General features: G+C 35.5%; 1 pseudogene; it reads left to right on the top strand.

The window, feature by feature from the left end:
* The first annotated feature begins 805 nt into the window (after positions 1–805).
* LOC125094272 (60S ribosomal protein L21-like) lies at positions 806–1492 on the top strand (annotated as a pseudogene).
* Positions 1493–8476: the final 6984 nt, after the last annotated feature.

Genomic DNA, 8476 nt, shown 5'->3' with positions numbered 1-8476 from the left:
ATGGGTTTGAACTCCATGGGTCCACTTATACACAGATTTTTAAAAAAAATAAATACAGTATACTATTATAACTGTATTTTTTCTTTTTTCTTTTTTTTTTTAAGATTTATTTATTTATTTATTTGAAACAGAGAGAGAGAGATCACAAGTAGGCAGAGAGGCAGGCATAGAGAGAGAGAGGAGAAAGCAGGCTCCCCGCTGAGCAGAGAGCCCGATGCGGGCCTTGATCCCAGGACCCTGAGATCACGACCTGAGCCGAAGGCAGAGGCTTAACCCACTGAGCCACCCAGGCGCCCAACTGTATTTTTTCTTATGATGTTTTTAATAATGCTTTCTTTTCTTTAGTTTACGTTATTGTAAGAATATAGTGTAGGGGCACCTGGGTGGCTCAGTGGGTTAAAGCCTCTGCCTTCGGCTCAGGTCATGATCCCAGGGTCCTGGGATCGAGCCCCGCATCTGGCTCTCTGCTCCGCAGGGAGCCTGCTTCCTCCTCTCTCTCTCTCTGCCTACCTGCGATCTCTCTCTGTCAAATAAATAAATAAAATCTTTAAAAAAAAAAAAGAATATAGTGTATAACATATATATTATAAAATAAGTGTTAATCAACTGTTTATGTTATTAGTAAGACTTCCAGTCAACAATTGGCTATTAGTAGTTAAATTTGGAGGGGGTGTCAAAGTTTTTTATAGATTTTTGACTGCACAGGCAGTTGGTATCCCTAACTCCTGCATCATTCAAGTGTCAGTGTGTAAGAAATATGTATGTGTGCCTTTCAGCTGGAACCTCCATCTTCCAGTAATTTGCCAAAATGACCAACACAAAAAGAAAGAGGAGAGGCCCACTGTAAGTTCTCTAAGCTTTTTAGGAAACATGGAGTCATTTCTGTGGCCACATACTTGTGAATCTACAAGAAAGGTGATATTGTAGATATTAAGGGAATGGGCACTGTTCAAAAAGGAATACCCCACAAATGTTACTAGGGCAAAACTACAATGTTACCCAGCATGCTGTTGGCATTGTTGTAAACAAACAAGAGCAAGATTCTTTTTTTTTTTAAAGATTTTATTTATTTATTTGACAGGGAGAGATCACAAGTAGATGGAGAGGCAGGCAAAGAGAGAGAGAGAGAGGGAAGCAGGCTCCCCGCTGAGCAGAGAGCCCGATGCGGGACTCGATCCCAGGACCCTGAGATCATGACCCGAGCCAAAGACAGCAGCTTAACCCACTGAGCCACCCAGGTGCCCCCAAACAAGGGCAAGATTCTTGTCAAGAGAATTAATATGCATATTGAGCATACTAAGTACTCAAAGAGCCAAGACAGCTTCCTGAAGTGTGTGAAGGAAAATTATCAGAAAAAGAAGGAAGCCAAAGAGAAAGATATTTAGGCTCAACTGAAGCACCAGCCAGCTCCACCCAGAGAAGCACACTTTGTGAGAACTTGAGAGAGGAGCCTGAGCTGCTGGAACCGATTCCTCATGAATTCATAGCATGAAAAGTGCAAAAATAAGCAAACAAACAAAAACCTCTCAAGACTGTAAAAAACAAAAAGGGTGTGTGTGTGTGTGTGTGTGTGTGTGTGTGTGTGTGTGTGGATTTATTAGAAGAGGGCTTACATAATTATATGAACTGGCTAAGAGAGCCTGAAGTCCATACTGCAGACAGTCAGGAAGGAGAGATCACAGCAGACTGGAAGGAGGAGAGAAAGAACAAAGAAGAGTAATTTCAGCCCAACTGTTGTTTGGAGTCTCTGAGCTCTGGGAGGTGTGAGCCCTCTTTTAAAGGCTTCCAAATGATAAAGTCAGGCCCACTTGTAATAATGTCCTTTTTATTAACTTAGAGACAACTGAATATGGACTTGAATTACATCTGTAAAATTCCTTCAAAACACCAACTAGATTTGTGTTTGATTCAATAATTTGGAAAAGGTGTGTGTGGCTACAAAACCACTGTTGATTTCCTTCTATACGCCAACTTCCATGAAATAATACTCCTTGTACCCTATCCTAACTGGGTACAATTTTCACCAGAAACACAACTCTGCAGGGTGTAGCTCAGCCTAGCCAACTCGACATATTACAAAGCCATCTCATTCAGCATTCATTAAGAAATACTGGACATTCAATGAAGCAGGAAAATGGGACCCATAACCAGGAAAAAAATATAAACTGACCTATATATGAGAGAAATTATGGAAGTAATAGAAAAAGATTTTTAAAAATCTATAATAAACATACTTAAGTATTTAAAGGAGGCTGACTCAGTTGGTAGATCATGTGATTCTTGATCCCAGGGTCATGAATTCAAGCCCCACGTTGTGTGTAGAGATTACTTTAAAAAATAAATAAATAACTAAAGAACATTATTTAAAAAAAAAAGAATTTAAAGGGAAAACTTTAGATAATGAGATAAATAGAAGTCATAAAAGGAAACAAATGGACATCTAGAGCTGAAAATAAAATATCTAACATGAAAAATTTACCAATTATTTTTTACTTTTACCACAAAAGAAAAATATTAATAAACTTGTAGACATAATAATAGCAACTCTCAAAGTTGAAGCACAGAGAGAAAAAAAAGGCTGAACAAAAAGAACAGATTCTCAATGACTGTGAGGACAATATAAGGTGGTCTAACATATGTGAAAGTGGAGTTCCAAAAGAGAGTGGAATTAGCAAATAGTTTGAAAAAAATAGTTAAAATTTTCCAAATGTGATGAAAAATATGAACCTCACTATTCAAGAAGCTCAATGAACGCTAAGAAGAATAAATACCATATCAAAGCACATTATAATCTTAGTTGATGAAAACCAGTAAGAAAGAGAAAATCTTAAAGAAACAGGAGGGGAAAAAAATGCATTATATACAGGAGAACAAAATGAGATCTACCATGGTATTTTTGTCAGGAGCAGTGTAAACCAGAAGATAAAGGAAAGGTTTTTATCATGCTACAATAAAAAAAAAATTACAAACCTTGAATTCTATATCTAGTAAAAATATTCCTTAAAAGTATAGACAAAATAAAGACATTTTCATATAAACAAGCTAAGATAATTCATTGCCGGTAAACTAGCACTAAAGAAACCATTGTGTCCTCAGACTGAAAGAAAATGATATTAGATGGAAACTCAACTGAGCACAAAAAAATGAATAGTGTTAAAAATATTAAATCTAAAAGACATTTGTTCTAGTTTTAAAATCTGGTTAAAAGAAAATTGAACCCAGAAGACTTGTTTTCAACCAAGATGGATGAACAGGAATTGGATTTACACTCTTTTTTTTGTCTGAAACAACCAGAAAAAAAATACGAAAAAAACAGTTCATAGGATATTGACTATCAGGTACCAAAGGCCAGTGATCCCTGAGAATGAGGAAACAAATGAAGTGACCTCCATAATTGCCCCAGCTTTCTGCCTGAAGGGAATTTCAACTGTAGTGCAGGGAGAAGGAACCAGGTAGAACTTGGTGGGTTCCCTGAGTTAAATACATGGAGGTGGGAGCACAAAGACAATTCATATAATTCATAAGCCAGAGTATTGGAAATAAGATAGCTTTCACACAGTAAGAATTTCAGAGATTTGAAGAAATCCCCTAAGGATCCAGCTAACTACTGATTAGCTTATGTGTGTGAAGAAACTAAATAATACAAAGAAAAGAATCACTTCAAAGGACTGATGAGAACAGTCCTCCTGGTACTCATATGAGGTCCAGGAATAGTGCTTGTTCCCACAATCCAGAGTAGAAAGTTTCTTAATTTATGCGGCATTAGGTATAGTACTTCTAAAGGTTTTGCCTCATATTGGGTAAAATTAGACTTCGATTAAATTCTATTCTTCTGGTATTGTCTAACTGTTTAAAAGTAAAAATCAAAAGGATAAAACTGTTACCAAGTAACTTGCCCATATCCCAGAACAAAGCTCAAGAACGTTTATAAGATTAAAAAATTATCCAGCAGGCAAAATTCACAAAATATGGCAAAAACCACCATGCATAGCATACAAAGAACTAGAAGTGTATGACTCACAATGAGAAGAAAATAAATTGAAACTCACCCAAATGACTCATCAGATAGAATTAGAAGAGATCATTAAAACAATTATTAGGATTGTATTCCATATGTTTAAGAAGCTAGAAGAAAATTTAAGCACAATAAGTGGAGATATGCAAGATATTAAAAAAAGACCCAAAGTAAATTTCTAGAGATGGAAAAGTAGAAATAAACTGAAATTAAAAATACGCTGAAAAAGGTCAGTAAAAGATTAGCTACTGCAGAAGAAAAGATTAATGAACAGAAGACACAGCAATAGAAATAAACCAAAAGGAAACCAAAGAGCAAAAAACAAACAAAAAAAAAAAACAAAAACAAAAAACAAAACACGATAGAGCCACAGGGAGTTGGGAGAGTTGGGGCACATTTTTTTTTTTTTTCTTTTTACATGCTTATCATCTGGGTATCTTCTTTGGTAAGTGTCTATTAAGGTCTTTGGTCCATAAAGGTCTCTAATTTTCAGGGTTCATATGATTAGATAAGGCCCATAGATAATCTCTCAAGGTCAATTGTGTCATATAGCATAACATAATTGCAGGACTGAGATCTCATTATATTCACAGGTTCCAGGTCATGGGAGTAAATGAAGACTACTCAAATAAGAACAAACAAAAGCTACTTACTTAGGCCTTACAGGGTGGGCAGACACCATCATTTGCGTTTTGCAGACTCTCAAAGTCAGGTTGGGGAACCAGAAGACTTTATAGTGGAAAAGGAGAAGGTTTAGAGTACACTCTGATTGGAGACTGTTGGTATAGGAAAACTGAACTGGGCTAAACAGAAGCAAGACATCCTGTGTGGTTTCTTAGGGGAACATATTTGTCTTTCTCTTACTGTTTTTAAGTTTGAAGTGGGAACTAATTAGGGAAACTGGCAGTTATTGACCAAGTGCTGACTACTTGAGAGTAGTTGCTGCAGAAGTTTTGGGTCATATTCTACTTTTATACATGCTCTGGTAGTTGTATAATCAGATTTTCAAAGGATTAGGAAGAACATCTTTGGGAAGCCATTTTAGAAATTCTACCTATGACAAATATTTATGAAAAACCTCACTACCATCAAACTTAATGGTAAAAAATAATGGTTTTCCCTTAAATCAGGAACAAGACAATAATGTTCTCACCACTTTTATTCAATATGGTACTGGTAGGTTCTAGCCAGTGCCATTAGGCAAGAAAAAGAAATAAAATTATACTTAGATTGGAAAGAAAGAAATTAAACAGTCTTCTTTAACAGAAAGAAGTTAAACAGTTAAAAACTCCCATGAAATCTTTTAGAAAGTGACTATGGGGTGCCTGGGTGGTTTAGTTGGTTAAGCATCTGCCTTCAGCTTGGGTCACGGTCTGGGTCTTGGGATTGAGCCCCAAGGGAGCCTGCTTCTCCCTCTCCCCCATCACTTCCCCTCTGCTCATGCTCTCTCTCTCTCAAATAAATAAATAAAACTTTTTAAAAAAAACTTACTAAAACTGAAAACTGAGTTTAATAAGGTTGCAGGACACAGATTAAGGGACAAGATGACTTACAATAGCATTAAAAATGAAATACTTATGATTATATTTGACAAAATATGCATAAGACATCAATACTCAAAACTAAAAACCTTTGTTATAAAAAGAAAAATGACCTAATAAATAAATAAATCTACCTATTGGTAGATCGGAAGGTTAACTATTGTCATGATGCAATTATCCCCACATTGATCTATAGATTAAAGACAATCCAAACAAAATTCCAGAAGGCTTTTTGGCTAGAGATTGAAAAGTTGGTTCTAAAATTCACATGGAAATTCAAAGGATCTTGAATAGCTAAAACAACATCAAAAAAGAACAAAATTGGAGAACTTATACTACTTGACATCAAGACATTATATTGCTACAGTAAACATAACAGTGGGAATTGATGCCAAGATAGACAAACAGATCAATAGGATACAATAAAGTACAGAAATAAGCACCTCCATATATGGCCAACTGATTTTTGACAATGATTTAAAGGCAATTTAGTAGAAATGATAGTCTTTTCAACAAATGGTGCCTGAACAATTGGATATCCATATGCAAAAGAGATAAAAAAAGAAGCCAAAACTGGAAGAACTAAATGAGAGAAATAGAAAAATCTACAATTATAATTGGATATTGTAATACTCCTCTCAGTAATTCATAAAGCATGTAGACAGTTGAGTAAGAAAATTTAAAAAACTGCCAATCTTTTCAACCAATTTGATTTAGTTAAAACTGTAAAAATTAATAAAAAGAAAATTCATTTAGAATGGCATCGGGAAGCTAACTGGGGGAGCTGTCATGTCCAGCCCTTGTTGTCAATTGTAAATCCGAAAGGAAAAGACAGACCTTGCAAGTCGATAGTACTATTATCCTAGCAAGAGGAAGAAAGATTTCTTCCTACCCTGGTAACAGTCTAGCCAATGAGAGACAGTCACAGCTCAGCCAATGAAAAGTGATGATATTTTGAACTCCCAGTTTATTCCAATGGACTTTTAGTTTATAACAGTTTCTCCCAACTCTGCCTTTTCTCTGTAAAAAAGCATTTCTTTCTTTTGTTCTCTGGGACTTGTCCATGGTTTAGCAGTAGCTTGCTTGTTCTGGATTGAAATTCTCAGCTATTCATGAATAAACCTATTTTTGTTGGTAAAATAACTGGCAGTTTTATTTTGAAGGTTAACAAAACGTATAAGCTTCAATACTAGTGTCCACATTATTTCTATGGGCACATTGAACCCTCACCACAATAGACTGCATATTAGATCATAAGCTGAGTCTCAATACCTTTGAAATCACAGAGTGTATTCCATTGCCACAAGAGAATTTGATGAGAAATCAGTAATGGGAAGATGATTGAAAAACCCCAAATATTGGAAACTGGACAACATATTATTAAGTAGTTCATAAATCAAAGAAAAAATCACAAGAGAAAGTAGGAAATATTTTGAAATGACTACTAATAAAGATGTATAAAAAGTTGTGAAATGCAGGCAAAATAGTCTATAAAGGGAAATTTGTAGCTTTCAATACTTATATTCCACCTTAAGAAGCTAGAAAAAAGATATTAAGCACAAAGTAAGGAGATAGAAAATAATTAAGGTAAAAGCAGAAATCTATGAAATAGAAAATGAACAAATAGAGCAATCAGTAAAACCAAAAGTTGTGTTGTTAAAATAGTCAATAACACTGACAAACCTCTAGTTAGGGTGATCAAGGGAAAAAGAGTAGATGCAAAATATTAATATCAGGAATGAACGTGGGGAGGGGGAGGAGGGAATACTAAGGCTCCTACAGTCTTGGAAAGGATACAAAGGGTATATTATGAGCAATACATTTATTGTGACAATAACATTTTTTGACAATAAATTTGATCACTTAGATGAAATGCATGAATTTCTTGAAATTGCCAGAACTGACTCAATAAAAAATAGAAAATTGGAATGGCTTGAATTTGTAATAAAACCTTTCCCTAGGGACTCTTGTCTGGTTCAATTGGTATAGCACGTGACTCTTAATCTCAGGGTTTTAAATTTGAGTCCCAGGTTGGGCATGGAGCCTACTTAAAAATAATAAAATAATTAAGACATTTCCCTAAATCAATCTCCAGGTCCTGTTGGCTTCATTGGTACATTCTAGCAAACTGAAGCAAAATTTAGGTTTGAGGTGCCTGTAGAAGGCTTAAGCATATAACATTTTATCGGCTGTATAGATCTTGAGATTACCAAATACCTACTGGACAGGCCATGGGATATGAAATTAGAATATCTAGTTTCTCATCTGCTTCAGTTACTTCATAGTTATACAACCTTGGAAATTATGTTAAATGTCTCAGAAAACATCTATGTCACAGGTTATTGGGGAGAACCAAAATATATGTGAGGGTAGTATTATACTATAAAGTACTCACATATATGACAATATTAATATTTAAAAAATAACGAGCTGTCTTTTCACAGGCTTTATGATAATTACTTGTTTTAGCATAATTAATCTTTTATGATGATAGTGGTTGTTTGGGGTGAACTTACGATACTCTTGTCTGGGCTTGTCCAATACAGGGAAAAGAAATAGGATTTCTGCACAGTCAACTTTAGGTATTCAGGTTGGCTTGGGTAATTAACACAAAATACACAGGAGGATACCTGGCCTAAACACCCTAGAAAATTATATCAAGCCAGAGGCAGGTTTTTTTACTTTCAAGTTTTCTAAGACAAGGGGCCATGTAATCATATATGTGGCCAGGGTCACATTTCACTTTCAAAGAGTCCTTTTGTGATTCTGCTTCACACTGTGATTGGATATTTGTAGCCAAGGAATTCACTCTGTATCTGAAGTTTTTGCCATAAGGGTGCATTCCAGTTCATCAACCTGGAAAGCCTTTTAACCCCACCCCCCTCCATTTCTTTTTTTTGCCGAGGCTTTATCACTTAGG

This window comes from Lutra lutra, chromosome 2 (genome assembly GCF_902655055.1).
Source record: "Lutra lutra chromosome 2, mLutLut1.2, whole genome shotgun sequence".
Lineage (NCBI taxonomy): Eukaryota > Metazoa > Chordata > Mammalia > Carnivora > Mustelidae > Lutra > Lutra lutra.
This window is presented reverse-complemented; position numbering and strand designations above follow the sequence as displayed.